This window comes from Plectropomus leopardus, chromosome 18 (assembly GCF_026936395.1).
Source record: "Plectropomus leopardus strain MGB_pleo_1.0 chromosome 18, ASM2693639v1, whole genome shotgun sequence".
Classification (NCBI taxonomy): Eukaryota; Metazoa; Chordata; class Actinopteri; order Perciformes; family Serranidae; genus Plectropomus; species Plectropomus leopardus.
In genome coordinates this window covers 12616585-12633658 of record NC_142193.1, presented here as the reverse complement: position 1 = coordinate 12633658, position 17074 = coordinate 12616585, and the positions used below count along the sequence as shown (strand labels likewise).

The following is a 17074-nucleotide window of genomic DNA, read 5'->3' as shown; positions in this document are numbered from 1 at the left end:
TCCAGTTCTTAAACAATGTGGCTGAGGTCTAATTCATTCATCTCTCTCTTCCTCCCGATTTTACAGTGAGGGAGGTGTGTGTGGAGCAAACAGTCAGCTGTAGCTCTGCTTCTTTGATGTCGGTTTAGTGTGTCTGGGCCTTAAGTCTGCACACTTTTTAGCAGTCCAATAAAATTCAACGGACTGTTCAACACAAATATTTCACGATTCACTCATTTTATCCATATAGAGTTTGAGAGTTTGAGCAGGGCTCGGCAGGGACATTCGGGGTGACATTGACGTTCATGTAATACAGTAAACAAGCCAAGTCTGAGTTAATGCATGCTGATAGCACTAAGGACAGATCGGAAAAGGCGCACCAACATTTTTTGCTGACACTACATATTTAACAAAAGCCAGAGAATGTTTTGTATTTAGTTGATGTGAGCTGTAAATTCGCCGCATTTAAGCAGAATGCAGAAGATAACATTTTCTCTGAGCCTGACAGGGCAAAGGCTCTCTTCCTCCAGCAGCTGCCTCTGTCTCATTCCCACTGCGCAAAAAAACCGCTAACACCTGCTAACATCTGGCTTTTTAATGCAATGAGGATGCAATGATCAGAATTCACAACCAGGTCAAATGACTCCACAGTAGACATGGGTTTTTTATTGCCTCCGGCTCCAATAGGAATTGATGAAAACACAATACTGGGGTGAACGTGGTAATTTCAGCTCCTTAACCAGCAAGATGCAATGACAGCCTATCACTAATTACCATCTATCTCCTCCTAAGCAGCAATAAAACACATATCCAAATACATCTGCACCGACTTTGAAAGACAGACTGAATAGGTAAGAGATATATATAAAGAGAAGAAACCCCTGAAAAGTTTTCAAAGACGTCTGCTCCTGCTGCTGTCTACTGTTTACCTGTTCTCCTGCCTGTCTGTGACATCGCATGGACACACCAACATAACAACCCACACACACACAAAAGCTGACAGAGAGGCAGAGTCCTGCGGTGCTCACTGGTAGTGGGAATGCAGTATTTAGTGGGTTTACCCTTGTTTAAAAAAAACACATGCACATGTTAATTTTGTTGGGAAAGCAGTATTTGACTCTCCCTGGGTCTGGGTCTGCAGCTTCCTGTACCGAAGAGCAGCATGAAAGTGAGTAGCGCTCATTCTGCAGCTAAATCTGGGGACCAAAATGTCCCAGATAGTACATTGCACACTGACTGACAAAAAAAAAACACACACACACAAAAAATGACTGCTTGACTTGAATAAACTCAGTCAACTGAGGGGCTCTCCGACTGATGATTCGAATCTTTGATTTTCAGGGGGCAGCTCTTAAATCTATCATTGATGATTCTAGTATGTGCAATCATCTCTTGAAGGGTAAGTTGATCAACACACATCGCTTTCTCTCACCTTCCGTAATGTGTACTCTGCTACATCAGCGTTACTGCCTGTGCCATTTGCAACAGCTCAAACAGCCAATGAGCTTGGCAGGAGTTCAGACTGGCCACAGTTGACTCTCCACCATGGGGGGCCATCTCTCAGACTGGTACAACACTTCAGGGCCCAGGCATTCGTCTCCCCTCACCACATCCTTCTTCATCAGCATCACTTGGTGTGCTCCTCACTTAAAAGATGACACTGCAGTCGCTGTTCCTTTAAATCTCTGTACCTCTCCCTCCCTCTCTCTCTGATTGCTTATAGTCTGAGTGGTGTAGTAATGCTAGCGCAGCAGGGAGCTGGGGAGCAAAACAAACTTCGGCCACTTAACTAAATAGTATTCACAATGGCAAATTAGGCAGAAATACAGAAGTGGTTGCCAGCCGTCCCACCCAATCAAGCACATGCACACACACAGAAGGAGCAGGAGAGTGTGTTTCTCCTCTGTGACTCATTATAGACCTGATAATAACAAGAAAATGTCGGTGAATGGACAAAATTGTTAAAGGATACACTGGTTAATATTTACATGGCACTTTGTCTCCATCATATCCTATCCTCTACAGCATAGAGTAAAAAAAGGAGGATTAATAGTTCCACTTTTTCTCCCATTAATCCATAAAGACTCTATAGAGCTACTCTCCTCCTCCCTCTCCGTGTTTTTCTTTCTGTCTGTTATATCCCCTATGACCTGGAGTTCAAAGAAGCAATACAGAGCAGGGTTAGTGTTTGTACAGATGAGGGCTCTCTCCAGCAGTTTCTGAAGGAAATGAGAAGGCAGAGTTGAAGTCTGTCAGCCCTTGTCTCAAAATAGCAGGTGGCAAAGAAACAGAGAGAACAACACTGGAAAAGACACGGAGGGTCTATTGCCAGGACAGCCGGGGCCTCAGGGATGAGTCAGGGAGACGGGGACTCAGAGTGCCCAAATAAAAACAAACTCTCACCCTTTCAAACACCACATGCATGCACAAAACACGCGCATAAAAACGGACGCTCAAGCAGATAGGGAGAGTTCACCTGGCACTGCCACACTCGGTGCTCATGAGCTTAAACTGCAGCCTGCGGGTTCATCTTAGCTTAGCTACATAGCTTAAGTCAGTTAGCCAAGGTTTACTCCTCTGGACCGAACTCCAAGTGGATCAGACTAAAGGCATGCCGCTACACTCTGGTGCACAGAATAGATGCCACTAACCAAAGAGCCAGTTGCCAACTCATGGATGGCTGAAGTACTGTGGTGTACTATCCAAGCCTGTATGTGCAGCATTGCCATCACTGGTCTCTGCAACATCACAAACACGCCAGGCACGCACACAAAGCGTGCAACATGAAGAGGCAGCTGACCTGAGAGGTTTGAGCTTGCCTCCAGGGGTAGAAGCAGTCAGTATCTAACGCTCTCATGTACTACTAGCATATAGTACACCAAAGTACACACTCAGTGACCCATAGAGGGGGGATCCGTAGAGGACAAACTGGATCTATGTATGTTGTAAGTGGCAGTTCACTACTGTACCATTAACCTTGGAGAAAGGAACTAATAAAAGAGTGCTTTTGTACCCTTTCCTTGTCTCTATTTAATTTGTCCTTTAAATGAAATTCCCCTAAGGTTCTATGCCTGAGCAGACCTAAGACTAATGCCGAAATAACAGAAGAATTTCACTGGTATTGTGTGTAGGTTCTCGATGCAGAGTTGAAAAAGAAAAAAAGAAAGAAAAGGAAAGCAGGTTATAGCAGAAACAAAGAAATAATGCCTGCCAGTAAACAATGGTTTGAAAATCCATCTAAAAATAAAAATGCTCCATCTTCCATCGACCTCACCATACATACACACATTTGTGCCTGAAAACTGCAAGTCACCAAATTTCACAACACTTTTTTGTTTCAGTGTAGGCCATGATTGGCCTGCCGCATCACTGCAACGCACCACAGAAGAGCAAAAATAGGGCATGGCTCTGTTATCCAGCAGCAATGCAGGTAAAAGTGGCTGAATTTGACAAGCAAAGCTACAAGTAGAGCAGATTCTTTCTATTTCAAAAAGAGGAAACGCCTTAACTTGTGATTTGCAGTGTGTATCTAATTTCTAATATCTCAAGTAACCCTGTTTTCCTTTGTTCTTCTGCACCAGCCAGTTTTACATGCCCTGCTTCTGTCCTCAATCAGTGCCGGGAATCGTGACGGCACAAGATCAGCGACAGAGAGAATGTGGGTGGGCAAAGAAAAAGGAGGTGACATAAGCAGGTGAGATACATCCCTTTGTTCTGATTATTATCCTGGTTTAAACCGGCTACATCAATAAAAGCATGGAGCACATACGGCCTTCTCCTCACTGAGAATAACAAGTAATAAAGGCAGAGCAAGTGAGGGATATTTGAGAGAAGGGCAATAAGGAGAGCAAAGGGCAGAGAAGAGGGACTGCTGCTTCTAAAGGGTGAGCTTGTTAGAGAAAGGAGATGGCGTAAGAAGCGCTGAACACGTGCTCGAACACAAATGGATATAACACCACACATATTCTTGTGACAGCAGCGTGTGTCCCTGAGTATTCTTGAAGAATGTGTCCCTGCGACATCGATAGAACCGTAGCTGTTAATGTGCCAGGCTTTGCCATTTTGCCTGCCGTCCATTCTGCTCGCCGACCAATAGACCGAACCTTGCACTTGGTGGATGGAAGAATGGGAAAGGGGGGGAAGGAAAGAAAAACAAAAACGATTGATATAAATGATCTGCCGGCCGAGAGAGGCCCCCAGGCAGGGGCGAGCGAAGGTCCGCTCGATACCAATTGATCGTGGGAGGCCCAGGCATTCGTCTTAATTCAGACTAATTAGGGCAGCGGCTGACGAGGAGGGGGTGAGAGGGACAAGTTGTCGGTGTGTGCGTGTGCATGTGTGCCTGTGCGTCAATGGGACCTCCCAGATTACAAAATCAAGCCCCCATGTTTACAAAGCGTGGAACAAGTGGAGGATTAAGGAAATCAGTTTAGGAAACAACAACCGTCACCACATTAGTGCTGCTGCCAAAATAATTCCCCTGTCTTCAGTGGGTTGCCTGACAGGCAGGATGGGAGTAAATCCTTCTCTCACTTTTTTTTATCTTGTTTGTGTGAGAACTGCTGATTATCTTCTGCCAGCACAAGTCTGGCCTTTGGTAGCCAAGAGGCAGCAGAAGAAAGATGCCTCTCTAGCCTCACCCATTGCACAGATAGACATCAAAGCCTTCTAATTGGCGGGAAAGAAAAGTTGGGCTTGATCACCAGAACTATTGGGATAAAAGCATGATTTACTTGCACGGTCCTCGGTGTGGAAAATGACGGGATGTGAGATCCTGGTCGAGGGTGAAAGAGACAAGCCTGTGGACACCGGAGGCAAATTGCTTTAGTGTGCAGTCCTACAGTAGTAGAACCTGAGAACAGGAGATGTGGGCCGAGGGGTTCGAGGCAAAAACCTTTTAAAAATCGCAGCATACACTGCACACGCTGAGCGGGCGGTGAGCCGCTGAGAGCCGGGCTTAGGCTCTGATTTCTATCTGTCACTCCCAGAGGATGTTAGCAGCGTGAAGTGGAAGGTGGCAGTAGGGAGGTATCACCATGAACGAGCGCCAGCAGCAGGGACGATTCTACCTGACTGGAGATCACAATCTGACAACAGCAACACACACATGGGCATTCATGAGGTGGCCTCACGCAGCACTGGCCGCACAGACAAAAGTGACAAAATATCAGCTAGTAAAAGTGACAGACAGGCAGCCTATCTGTATCAGACAAGATCCCATTGTGGAGGAGAGACAAATAAAAAGAAAAGCTCAGGCAGGCCGGGCTGACTGGCGCCCTTTGTCACTCACTCTCACAGGCCAGGAGAGACTGACAGATACACTTGAATATCAGCTTCTCGCTCTTGTTCTTTGACACATAAACTTCACTGCCCTTTCCACCTCCGGCAACCTGTTCCCTGCCAGCTATTCATATCCCGGCCCGCCTCGCTTTTGCCACGGGCCCCCAGTGGGCAGTGCTCTATCAGGGGTTCACGAACAGAGGCAAACTAACGGTGGGTGTCTGGATCTCATCACCCCGACTATAAATACCTCATCGGCTCCAGACGTGGTGTCAGTCTACTCACATCAAATTAACCAATCGGGGTGGACATGTCCCCTGAATTCTCTGCTCGTCAGCTCAAGTGTGATGTCCTAATGACTGCCTGGCCGTCGATACCGGTCCACATAACAGTGGGCCCTGAGGGGGACAATTAGGGATAGCAGGAGATGTTTTCCCTGATAAATGTTGTCACTGCTGGTATTGGTACTAATAAGCTGTAATTTGCTGTTGTAGACTCTGATGACACACACTGCAACAGCACAACCAGACAGATGGAGAGCCCTACAAGGCTTTACATGAATGTTACACTAATTATTTTATTAACTCAGAATGGTAGGATCCACAAATATGCATGCAGTGTTTAAAATATCAGGCCTGTGCGTGACATATTCAAAACTCGCCAATTGTGCACACTTGTGCTCGAGAAGAGAGAGGAAGACAAATGTCATCATGCAGTCCCATTTTTTTGTGATGATTGCAGCACAAACTTGGTGAATGTGAAGCAACAATTCTGAAAAAAAAAAGCAATGAAATAGGTGACAGTGAAGAATTATTTCAAGAAAATCATACTAGGTGTAAAAGTTTTATTTTGATAGCTAAATGTTCGAAGTTGTAGTACTCACTGTCAAAATAAAAGTTATTTTGAGATGCCTCAATCTGAGAACCAAAAAAAATCCTTGGTGCATTAATACATTTGCAAGGAAGTTGATTTGTTGTGGAATTTATTTGGTTGTTTAGAGCTCATTTATTTTAGAGGGCAGTGATTTAAAAATCTGCAAGCTTTGCTCTTATTTTAAGCATAGTTTGACAATTATGAGGAAAATACATATATTTCCTTTTCATCTAGTTGCTGAGTGTTGGAGATATCGGCCACAGAGATGTCTGCCCTCTCTTAAATATAACGGAACTGGTAACACTCGGCTTTCGGTACTCAAAGCAGCAGAAAAATATACTCAACAGCAATGTCTCTTTTCAGAAATCACAAGCCAGTTACTCAAGATATCGCACAGACCTTGTTAAAGGCAGTTTCATGAAGGAACTATTTTCCTTCTACAGAACTACACACCTACTCCGCCAACCGCATCACTGCACAGAAGGAGGCGTGCATCTACTGCTAGCTCAAGTAGCGCCAGTAAGCTAGATAACATTACAGCTCAGCCGGGGAGGGCACCTTTAATGTTCACATCTTATATTGTCACAAGAACGAGCCTCTCTTCCATGAGTAGATGCACGCTTCCTTCTGCGCCGTGATAGATTTGGTGGGTGTAGTGCTGTAGAGACAAAAAATAGTTCCTTCATGAAACTGCTCACAACAAAGTCTGTAGATTATCTTAAGAAACAGGTCATGATTTCTTGAAAGAGACATTGATGTTGAGTTTTAAAAAAAAATTATATATATATAATCTGCAATCTAGTTCCATTAAGTTTAAGAGAAGGCAGACATTTCTATGGCCAATATCTTTAACATTCAACAACTCACACCAAAATAATCTAGATTGATGAATAGATAAATGTTTTCTTTTATAATTCATCTTAATAGAAAAAAAATGACCTGGCAACGACCATCCAATTCTGCATTCACCATGTCTACAGTAAATTGTTGAAATGGCTCCCTGGATCCTGTGTTTAAATGTGCATCAGATGTTTTTTCAATTTGCGGTTTTGATTTGGGGTGTGAACTGTCCCTTTAACTGTTGCAAAAACATAACCAAAAACTGATTATTGTATGGTCTATATTTTGATTAATCAATGCATCATTTAGTCTCTCTTATTTAATTTTAAAACCCCAAAGATATTTAATTATAATGACTTGAAAGAGAAAGCGCTTCCACTAATAAATACCTTCACTGATTAATCAGTTATCCAAACTGCTGCAGGTAAACGTTCTGCTGATCAAACTATTGATTAATGCTCGTTTCAGCACTGCTTTGTGGCTCCTGATGGTTAGAGAAAGGACCTCTTGATAGATTTCCTCTTCAACATGCATGAGTGTGTGTTAAGCTCTCTCCCACCGGAACAAAAAAAAAAAAAAAAGCTCTTCTTACTGGCACAGAGCGGAGGGACCAGATGAAGAATAGAGGGCCGGAGAGACAGATCATCATAAAGACACAGGTGGCATGAGACTGAGCCTCGCTGTCTGATGTGTGGGTGAGTGACGGCTACCAGTAGAGCGGGGTTGACTCAGCCCGTCAGCAGACGCGACACCAGCGCCAGTCTGCTGCGCCGACCAACAATCAGCATGAGCATAAGCCTCGCCGGACTGCTCTCCCGCTCTCTCTCTCCAACTTTTACTTTCCCCTCTGTGTCGCATCCTGCCAGAACAGTGATGTGTATTGTTGTCAACGTGGCAACGCGGTGTCACCATAAACTGTCATGTGCTGATTCGCTTGAGTCAATATTTACCCTGTATCGAGTAGCCTTGTTAGGCAGTCATCTGACAGCAATTCATCTGATTACGGACTTATTCAAATGTGGCAAAGGCGGGGAGAAAATCTGTGGGAATTTGTGTAGATTGGCAGTGCATTTTGGGGGAAATATTGGAATATATTTGAGCTTGCATGTAAACAACTATACTGTCAAATATCACCCGACACTGTTTTGTGCTGGAGAGAGGAGGGAAATTGCATTCAGCTATCAACAGCAAAATAACAATTCATTTTAAAATGAGGTGACTGATGTGTCACAGTGGATAATAAGTGATGACTGTGGGGGTTGTTCCGCTGTCAGTAAGCAGACAACTCAGTCAGCGTTTCATGCATTCATTTACAAAGACCCTGAAAAGTAGCCTAAGTACAGCTAAATCTACACCATCCATTTCCTTTTTATATCATCTCTCTAAGAAGCCCCCCAAATCCATCCTTTATGCCCCATACCAAGCCAGGTCTTCAATTTAATTCCCCATCTGTGGCCAGCTTGAAATATTATCCAAGAAATGAGATCCGTGACCCTGAATACAGAGTGTGAAGCAGAACAGGGAGCAGGATGGAGACATGGCCTGATTCTGTGGCTAAGAGGCATGCTTTAGTGGGGGGGAGAGGCCTGGATCCCCTCCCCAAGTGGCATGGCTAAATATTTGCCCTCTTCCACTTGGCTGTCTAGACGCATCCACTCAGCCCCCCCCCCCTTCCCATCACTCCTCTGTTCGGCTCAGAAGCGGCGAGAGCTGGCACGGTCAGCCAGGCAAGGCGCCAAACCCACGACAAAAAGTTTCTCCTCGCTGCCAGAGGTCACGGAAGTTCAACAACCTGGAAAGAATGGGTTTCGCATTTTTAAAACCTCTGGGCCACCATTTGGGGAGTCGCACGCGCACCAAGCAAGGGACGGGAGGAAAAAAAAAAAAAAAAAAACGCTGTCAAATGGTCTTTGTGCTTCCCGATGATTTGGAGAAAGGAACCCTCAGAACTCGACGAGCGGTCTCTGCGGACTTCTCCGCGTTAGTGTTCCATATTCATTACCTTTTCTCCACATTCACATGGCAGGGTTTTAATTGCCTACAATTCAGACTAAAAAGCTAGATGAGCGGAGTGAAAGCACCGTGCCTCCTGAGAGGGAGATGTGGGAAGTCCACCACCAGCACACTCAACCTGATAGACGCATAACTACTAATAAGAGCCCTCATTACGCATAACCAGATTATTCCCTCTGCTATCAGCTCAAGTTAATTTTTTCTCCTCCAAAGAGACTCACAGTCACTGGGCTCTGGCAAACTGATGAACCAGCGAGCTTCACTGCTGTGTAGCCACTTAAGCTGGAATCCAAGCCCTGTACAGATCATTAAACAAGTCAAACAAAAACATCTTTCATTTAATGACGCCTCTTTATCCGTCAGAGGTGTTAGACTAGAGTCGCAAGTCTGGTGACTTCAGATTGCACGGGACAAAACCAACAAGAACAAGCAATTTGGCTTCAACATCACTGACTCATATCTTCACTTGGGCATCAACTTTTTAACTGAAATGAGTTGGCACCATCTCCTGAACCAAAACTTTACTTGATGCTCCACTACATTTGAGGAGGAAATATTATACTTCTCATATCACTTCATTTATTTGACAGCTACTTTCAGATTAAGACTTTACTTAAAAAACAGATTAAACAGATGGTTCCCGACCTTTTTTGTTTGTGACCTCAAACACAAAGCAGTATCCACATGTGGCACCTGGTTATGTATTATTTAGATTTCATGACATTTTGTGAATTAAACAATTTATCAAAAAATCAAGAAAATGACTGTTATAATTGCAACCAAGAAATAGCAGCCCTACTAATACACTGCAAAAACTAAACTACTTGTTTTACCTTGAAAATGTTAGTGTCAAGGCTGCCTTAAGATTCTAAGTTGAATGAATTTGAGAAGACAAGCTGAGGTAGGTTTGCAATTATTTGTCTCAAATTCGGTCAACTTAAAACATCTGCCACTGACTCCAGCAGGCGGACTAAAACTCCTACCAAGGGGAGCAATCAACCCTCAGTCACTGGAGCTTAAATGAAAAGTAATACAAAATAGCATTTACTGCCTATACACTTTGGCAACTTTTATTGCAACATATGCATTTCCAGTCCACACATATTTCTGTCTATGTCCATCTCTCTCTTAAGCTTTTTTTGGATAATAATTTCATATATCATTTTTCTTACAGCAATATCGTCAGCAGGTGGATTTCAATATCGCCCAACCGTAAATTATATATCAGCCAGAGACAGATTTTCTGCAGAGCAAGTACTTTTTCATTTTATACTATCAGTACATTAAAGTGGCATTTCAAAGTAGTATTATTGTTGGTGCCACTGTCACCAAAACAATCCTATTGCTTTCCGTTTTCCTCAGAGTAGCAACTACAACACAAGACAAAAACATGACTTTATTCATTCATTTAGTCTATAATGGAGACATGAAAGCAGATAGAAATAGCGCCAGGCTGCCAGCCTGACTGGATCGCCATTTGGCTTTCATTTTCCCAGGAGACCGTAGCCGGTGGCAGACAGATTTACATAGAGAGAGCGAGGCTTAAAGAGAACCAATCTGAACATGAATGGTGTCATTATTCTACAGCCATTACATTGTGCAATCATCATTTACTTAATTTGCCAATTTGGGCTGATAATTCCTCTGTACTTTACTAGGATTTTAAATACAGTACTTCTGGTACTTGGTACTTGTACTTTAATAAAAGGATCTGAGTAATTCTTGGCCCACTTGAAACAATTCCCGATTATGTTTACACAACTTTTCTAACATGTGAGCCCTTCACACAGTAAATGTGGTGAGACAACTTTGGCGACGGAGACTTGACATCCTTAATGTTGTCTTGCAGAATCAATAAGCAATCAGCAATGTTTAATAATGGCAATCTGACACTGATGGATGGACAGCAAGGACTCAAACATTACTGAGGACCACTGACTTCACTGGCTACTCTCTCTCTCTCTCTCTCTCTCTCTCTCTCTCGCGCTTTTTATTACTTCTCTCTACTCAACAGAGTAAAAGTTTGTGTGTCTGTCAAAGTGTGTGTGTGTGTTTGTGTGTGTGGGGGGGGGCAAAGAAGAATAGGTGTGTGTTAGTATGTGTATATGTGTGCGAGAGGGAGTTTTTTGAAGGAAATAAACATAGAAGAACAGACGTACAAAACATTTACAGTCAATACTAACAAAAACAACGTCACATATTAATATTATCAGAATTGTTGTGTTTTGTCATAATTACTGTTAGTGACTTGTCCTTCGTCTGGTCACCTCCCACACGTCATGTCTCTCAGGCTGGATCACAGAAGTCTTCTACAACTCTGAAATGATAAAAAATGAATCACTTTCATGGTGCTGTCAATTCTATTCAATGAACTATTACATTGCTGCAACATTATTTGATTTCCCTCAATGATCTCCTACTATGTAACAGAGTTAACTGAGATGTTGTTTATTTGAAGCTCTCTATACTACCACACCCCAAAGAAATCCCCAAAGAAACTATTTAACTTGTTTATTCAATAAAATTACCAGAATTTTACACTATGAGCAACCATGTGATGAGGAAGCGAACTGCTCGAGAAGATGAAGAAACATGCCTGTTACACATGCAGCTCTTCATAGCTCTGCACTGCCGTGTTGTTCTGGGCTCTGGTTATATTCTGTCACATTAACGTTGGGATAGAGGATATGTTGACAGAGAGAGGACATTGCACATTGAGACTGTAGGGCTTTTCTAAGGCTGGTGGCATTGGGACATGAAGACAAGTGTGTATCTGTGAGTGTGAGTGTGTGTGCGTGTATAGAAGGAAAGGGTTGCCTGTGGAGCGGAGCATGTGGATGCCCACCCACTCAGCAGCCTCGCGGCCCTCGTCATTTCGCATCAATCCACAGCCCCTCAATATAAATAGGACAGGCGTCCTAAAGCTATGCAGTACTAAGAGGGGCAATGGCATTATGCATCGACCCTGGGCCCCTCAGCTTGAAATATGACTATACGCCAGCCTGTTGTAATGGCAGTTTCTCTTAAACTTGCACACCACTCAGTTAACAGGGCACTATTTTGGCAGTTAGTATACGTGAAATGAATGTACTTGTACTGCCTACAATAATAAAAGGCAAGTGAGCACCAGCGGACATCAGTGAAACTGCTACTGTAGAAATCTACTTCCATTTTTTTTTTACCTAGAAACAACAACAACAACAAAAAAGAGTTTATGACTCTTTTTTAGTTTTGCGCCCTATACAATTAACACATTTCACTGGGTTGCACCTTCAGTTTCATTGTGGGACATTCATGTCCGCATCTCAATCACATGGATGTATAAAGAGAACTGGATACAGCGTTGGAGTCAGGGCTGAGCTCCAATGAAAATTACTCATTGGCACATGAAACCCAAAAAGTTCACCCAAAGATACCTTTATGACAAAAAGATAACACATCACAAGCTCAATGCTGTGAAATGATATAGACTTCCGAAATGGGTGCTATCATCTCTCCTCCGCATCCCAACCAACTCATTTTTAAATGTTGTGAACATCGTGTGGATGGATGAAAGCAGACTCAATACTACAATATATTTAATACAAATGTATTGTTTAATTTGTATTGCCACTTTTTTTATCTGATTGCTTAATATCTGATCTCAGTCCAGTGTAAGATCACGTCAGTTGTTGCTGGATCTTCTAGAGTGTGTTGCTGAGATACAGACGGGTCTCGAACAAAGTTAATTTTCACCTGAGAGTCAGAATGTTTGGACGACATGTAACTTCCAATAATAGGTCCAATATTTACTTCAATGACTCTGTCGCAAGAATCATTCATAATCTGTGCTCATGTTCACTTCTCCCATCAGAATATGTAGATGTGGGATGGCCACTAGTCTCCAAAAGGGGCCAGTGGCAAAACACACATGACACAAACACTGAAAATTACTCCAAAGTAAGCCATCTGGGTTTATCAATGGCCTCCGGTTCAACTGTCACTGCTTCCACACTGTGTGACAAAGAGCAGGTCGTTTTAACACTTTTGCCATCCGAGCTTGCTACTTCTGGTTTAGCACTCTGTTAACTCAAACACGGTTAACCTTATTAAATCATGCCGTTCCTCTAGACTTTTCAAATGTTATTAAACTGAATGAATCAAATCCTGATAGTGAGACAAGTCAATCCACAGGGCTGTGATTCTAAAAAAAAATATATCCACTAATTTACAGACATCTCTTACCAAATCAGTGGGGATAAAGTCTTTTTGGGCCAAATAGCATCACACCACAGATGTAATTGCACTCTTTTGCCACTACAAAAATTAGCTTTGAAGTCCAACACGTTTCCTCGGGGCCTGCTCACACGTCAAGGAAAGTACGCTGGGAAAAAAAAGCCACAACTCAAATGCAGTACTGAATTCATGGATAGAATTGAGCAGGTAGGAAGAGCATAGTTAATCTGTTTTGGTCAAATTTCAAATCACTGCAAAACACTATTAGCACAAAAGCACAAGCGTAATAGGCACTGAGGAAGGTGCAGCAATGTATCAGTCTGCTTTCACCATAGTTCGGGGGTATTTTTAAGTTTTTGAACTTGATGAATTTTGCCTGTAGAAAGTACAACGTGGGCTAAATATGTGAGCAAATGTGTCTGAGCTGTAAGGAACTGAAGGTGGTGCACCAAAATAGAGAGTACAGTTCCAATAGCTTCCCCGTGGCGTCACAGAAGCTTCACACTTCATTACTGCAAGGCCAGCGACGTGTGAAGCCATTATGTAGGAGCAGTGGGAAAGGGAGCGTGCATGTGTGCGTTGGGGGTATAACTAGGGGGTGCAGAGTATGTGTGTGTTTGAGTGCGTCTGGGGGGGGGGGCAAATAATAACCCCCCTTGTTCAAAGTGCTCTCTGGAAGCAGGATCAAGCCATTCACATGGAAACATTGTTTAATGTATTCAAACAGCTGGGAGGTGTTGTCTGTTGTCCCAGTGTCAAACGAAAGAGGACGAACAAACAGCTGGCAGGGCAGTTTCTTGCTCCACAGCTCTGCTTACAACTATAGTTTAACAAACGGAGTCTGATGCACATGCATGGAGCAATTTGCAATGAATCACATACTAAATAAGCTCCAAACTAACTGCCATGCAACTAAATCCAAGAGTCAGCTTTGTCTCCATCATCAGAGGGAGAAACAAATCAGTGTCCTCTACTTCCACCCAGTGGCTGAAAGCAGAATGTCACACTTATTAATGCTATTCTTGATAACAACACATTTTTTTAAAGTTATTTGTGCCTCCAGGTGCACTGGTAAAGACCCTAGAAATAAATAAAAAAACGTTTGGTAAAAAATGCTATTATAACCAACATTAAAATATATGCTTAAAGTGTCCCTTTCACTCAGTGCCAATGATGCTATGCATCAGTGTTCTCAAAGGTTCACAATCAAACAACCCTTCAAAGAAGTCATCCTCTTGCTTAAATGTAAAACAAATAGTTTTTCAGTATTTTGAAATGTTGTGATGATTGTGTTCTGCCAAGAGCTGTTTGAATGCCAGCTGCCCACTGAATTTAAAAAGAATAGCTGATTATTTTGAAATCAGCATTTAAATTAGACTCTTCCTGGCATGCCCGGTGCCCAAAGCCTGTGAGTGAGAGCACAAGTACTTCTGTTAACTGCGGGACAATCGTGCATTACTTTTCAATCAAGAACTTTGGGATATGTGGCAGTATCCCAGCGCACTTTATGTGACTGCCAACGCTCAGCATTTAGCACTGGTTGAAATTTTGGCTGCTGAAATTAATTTATCAAGCCAGACTAGCAGCATGATAAAGTTATTGCAGCCATTTTCATTCAAATGGACAGTTGACAAGACCTGTGTCAATCCACTACAAGCTGTAATGTAGTGTATTCACTCTACAGGGAGCAAAGCAGGTACTAAAATCCCTTAATGTGGAACAGGTAGACATCAGAGAAGGGCAAGAAGAAGATACAAGCACATGTGGTGATTTCGTAAAGAGACAGTGGAAGATTAAACATACAAGCTGCCGGTGAGGACATCGCAGCAGAAACATGGGGATTGGATGTAACTGGCCAATTATTTTGACTATTTTAAGGAACATAAATTACATCTACATTATGTAAAAAAAAATATCTGAAAAGGACTCTAATTTCCAAAGATGCGTAGCTCTTCATTGATTCATTTTTAATGCATTTCCCTTCGCGATTATGGAGCCTGGGTTTATTGAACTGTACTATGCTAATCCCGTTGCCTCTCCGGAGCAATCCTGCTCCCTTGTTTCCTAGTTTTCCTGGATCGTGGCCGCAACCTTGGCTGTGCCTGATCATGGTGATAGCTGTGCTGGTGCTGTGACCCTGCATTTGGTTGTTCTTGTGCTGCAGCTGCACTGATACTGTACCTCCCGCTCGCCCTGATCGTGGTCTTGGTCCTGGTTGCGCTGTGGCCGTGATCATGCTTTTGGACACCTACACTATCAATGTACGCATGAGACTCTTATCAACACCCACAATATCATCATAGAGTGCAATTCATAATTTCACACCTATCATTATTGTAATATGACATGCGTCTGTTTCCATTATTGCTGTGCCTCTCTCCCCCTCTCTCTTTTTCTTTCTTCTTTGCCACGATTGTATTTCATTTGTTCACTCAAACATTAGTTCATTTACGACATCTATTGCACATCTCTCCGTCCTGGAAGAGGGATCCGTCATCATCCTCTGCCGCTCTTCCTGAGGTTTCTTCCCCCGTTACAGGGGTTCTTTTTCAGGATTTTTTTTCTCAGGTGATACGAGGGTCTAAGGGCAGAGGGATGTCATACACTGTAAAGCCCTCTGAGGCAAACTATGTTTTGTGATAATGGGCTCTATTAATAAAATTGACTTGACTTGACTTGACCTAAATACCACATTTTTTTTTCATTTGTATTTGTTTATCTACATTGTATTACTGCTTTGTCTTAAACATTTTGATCAATTATGTAATCTTAGTTTTTATCTTTTTATTTAACATTTGTAGTTACTTAATAGGGATGTATATCCATAAGCCATTTTTGGCTTCTAACCTCTCCCTCACAACGTTTGAACTTGTTCATTTTCTTTATCTGTCTCTTCTTTACATATTTAGCCTATGTGGAAATAAATAAAACTAAAATATTAGATGTGAGGTAAGTTAAATGCTGTGGACAGTCGGGAGCATTCACATGGATAACGTTACAATTTGTTTTTCACAAATATAGACTAATAGTTGTAAGATTGCAGCAATATACTAGTTTCAAGGACTATCAAGATTGACAGCTATCATACTGTGTACATTTTCTTATCTTCAATATTTTTAAAAAGGCAACTGGATGGAGAATCTCAAACTTATTTTACTTATTTTCAAAAGGAATACTTTTTACACATACTTTGATTAAAGATTTGAATTATAGAATTAAAAAGTTTGACCTGAAAAAGCACTTCTGTTTTGATTTCTTTAGAGGTCATTGTTACTGATAGTAAAAATAAATCTGTGACGCCATGATACCGTGACATCGCGATATCTTCTAAGATGTTACTGTATAGTGTACTCTAACTGTTGTATCGGGGGATTTAACCATAAATATCCATAAAAACGTCAGTTTTAGACACTATTTGACTGTAGTATAGGCTGTAAACCTTAAGACTACGAATGGAGGCGATGACAGTTGAGGAAATTAAACATACCGGTTGAATTTATACAGAAAAAGTAAACCATTTTAAAATTTCTCTAACGTTTTGAGTGACTTTGGGCCTTTTGCCAGAGAAATAATGTGTTGCATTAAAGCACGAACTAATGCGATAATTGTGGAAAACACTGGTTTGGGAATGTCAACACGTGAAACATGAAAAAGTTTACATTAGCATGTTTAATCAGCTAAAACAATTACTTACAGCGGTTTCTTCGAGCTTTTTGTGTTGGCGCTTGACAGCTACAAATTTTATTCTTCACCACATTTCTTTTCTCAACCCATTAGTTGCTAAATGTGTATTTAAGCATATTACAAAATGATTGCTAACATGGCACAGTTACCTGTACGGTCACCTCGACGTTTGTCCAAAAAGTTGACATAT

At 42.2% G+C, this 17074-nt stretch overlaps 1 long non-coding RNA gene across 1 annotated transcript in view; it reads right to left on the bottom strand.

Annotated features, from left to right (window-relative positions):
- LOC148186445 (uncharacterized) overlaps positions 1–17035 on the bottom strand; it is a 185568-nt gene extending 168533 nt beyond the window's left edge. The window contains exons 1-2 of the long non-coding RNA XR_015779608.1: positions 16895–17035; positions 11224–11302 (exon numbers count right to left, since the gene is read on the bottom strand). This is a non-coding gene — a long non-coding RNA (uncharacterized LOC148186445). The remainder of the gene's footprint in view (positions 1–11223; positions 11303–16894) is intronic.
- Positions 17036–17074: the final 39 nt, after the last annotated feature.